At 47.1% G+C, this 2571-nt stretch overlaps 1 pseudogene; it reads right to left on the bottom strand.

Annotated features, from left to right (window-relative positions):
• Positions 1 to 523: 523 nt before the first annotated feature.
• On the bottom strand, positions 524 to 973 carry LOC105742834 (annotated as a pseudogene).
• Between the last annotated feature and the right edge of the window lie 1598 nt (positions 974 to 2571).

Raw genomic sequence — 2571 nt, 5'->3', positions numbered from 1 at the left:
TTTTTGTATTTTAGGGAAGGGTCTACAGGGTGTTTAGGGTCTCACTACTAGATTGAACTTGTAGTGATCCACCTGTTTACAGCCTCCCAAAAGCTGAGATTACAGGTGCGTGCCACCACGCCCAGTCTCAGTTGCCACCTCAGCGTGCCCCTGGGGTGGGGCCAGTACGACATGCCGGGGATTGAATCCCAGGCCCCTGTGCCTGCTTTCAGATGCTTTAATCCACTGGCTCAGGCTGATGTTGAACTCACCACCCTTGAACTTGCAGGGATCCTCCTGCATCAGCCTTCCAAGTGCTGAGGTTACAAGTGTGTCCCCCCATGCTGGGCCATTTTCTTTTTGGCAACAGCCGTTCTTATAGGTGAGAGGTGAGGCTTCATTATGATGAGGCAAGCTGTGGGATCAACCTAAGTGTCTGGCAATGGAGCAATGAGTAACAAAACATGACCTATATGGACAGTGGAGTACTACTTAGCTTTATTTATTTATTTTTAAGGCTTTACAGTTTATTAAATCCTCTTGTGAAAAAAGTCGCAGTCCCTGCAGACAGGCACTGCAGAATCTCTACTTCTTCGGCTTTTTGCTAGCACCAACGTGAGCCTTCGCGGTGCCCCTGACTTTCTTCATTCTGTTCTTGCGTTCCTTCCACTGCTTTCTTGAGGCCTTTTTCTTCTCATACAGGCCGTGTCTTGCAAGTCTACGTGTGGGCTCATTTTTCTTCGCATAATCCAGGGAATCAAAATCATGCCAAAGCCAGTCGTCTTGCCACCACCAAAACGGGTTCTGAATCCAAACACAAAAATGACAGCTGAGGTGGTCTTGTATATTTTGGTGAGTTTTTCCTGAATTTCTGTCTTAGATACTGTTGCTTTCCCAGGGTGAAGGACATCAATGACCAGTTGCTTCCTTTGAAGAAGTTGGTTGATCATAAACTTCCTGGTTTGGATAGTTACTATGTCACTCATGATGGCAACGGAGCCTCAGGCAGCCCGGGAGGAAAAACCTATTTAGCTTTTAAAAAGGAAATCCTGTCAGTCATGACCACACGGATGGATATCAAGGAAATCAAGTGAAACAAGCCAGGCACAGACAGGCAAATACAGCATGCCCTCCTGAGTATGCAAGACATGAGATGCAAGACTGGTACTCACAGAGTACAACGTAGTTACCAGAGGCTGGGCTAGGACAGTGGGGGGTGTGGGGCAAAGCACAGGGTCACAATGCCAGCCATTCAGGAGACTGAGGCAGGGAGTGGCAAGTCTGAGGCCAGCCTGGGCAACTGAGCAAGACCTTGCCTCAAAATACAATATAAGCAAATAGAGGACGAGGGACACAGTTGAGTGGCAGTGTGCTTGCCTACCCTCCACTGGGCCCTGGGCAAAATCAGTAGCAGCACAAGACAGAACAAAAAAAGAAGAGAAAATTTCATTAGGAGGAATAAGTTCATGGTGACTATCCTTAGTAACAGTGTGTTGTACTCTGGAAAATTGCTGACAAAGTACATTTTAAATGTCCTCCTTATAAAAAATATGACAAGCATTTGAAGTAATACATATGTGGATTAGTTCAATATAGTGATATATGCATCACATATATATCACTATATATATATATATATATATATATATATATATATATATAACAAAATACCTGACAACCACAAGTTAAGGCAGGAAAGGTTATTTTGGCTCATAGTTGTTAGAAGTTTCAGTCCACAGTCAGCTGGCTCCAAGGCAGGCAGGAGTGGCAGGGAGAAGCAGTCCAAGGCAGGGCAGACGGGAGGGAGAGAGCAACAGGGAGCTTCCCTTTCCCTTCACATAGCATATAGTCAGTGCCACTCATTCCCAGAGCGAAGCTTCTGTCTTTACTATATCCATGCGGCCACACCCAGAATTGTGCTAAACCAACCAGTGGGTTAAGCCCAGACCACGCAGCCTTCATCCACCATCACACCCCAAAAGTCAGGCCCCTCCCCAAAGCCTCACCTATGTGCACCCGAGGCCTTGGAGGACATCTAAGTACAAGTCATAGCACAATGTGTTAACAACTTGCTTGTCAACTGAATCTGTTTTTAAATAAAAAATAATTGATGGGACAATTAGGGAAATGTCAACAGATAGAACATTTGGTGATATTGGATGTGAGGGGGACCTGCCCCTTAGCTCAGCTCTTTAAGTGGCTGCTTCAGCAAAGCGGTCCGGATCGGGTTGCTGTGGTTCGATCCCCACAACTCATGCCAGCCAAACCTGCCCTGAAGGCATTCGGAGAAAAAAAAAAAAAAGGTATTGGCTGTGAGGGCGATCTGGCTGTGACATCTGTCACCCCACTGATCGCCAGGGTTGATTCGGCTGATCTGGCTGGCTAGGCGGGTGTCCCCTTCCTCCCTCAATGATCCATGTGCGACCCTCCCGAAGCTGCGCGCTCAGTCGAAGAGGACGACTTCCCCCGAGAGAGGAGGACCGTTCCTCGGTCAAGGGTGTACGAGTAGCTGCGCTCCCCTGCTGGAACCTCCAAACAAGCTCTCAGGAACATTTGGTGATATTAAAGAGTTACTGGTAACACATTTTAGCA

Source organism: Octodon degus, unplaced genomic scaffold (genome assembly GCF_000260255.1).
Source record: "Octodon degus isolate 3935 unplaced genomic scaffold, OctDeg1.0 scaffold00077, whole genome shotgun sequence".
Lineage (NCBI taxonomy): Eukaryota > Metazoa > Chordata > Mammalia > Rodentia > Octodontidae > Octodon > Octodon degus.
This window is presented reverse-complemented; position numbering and strand designations above follow the sequence as displayed.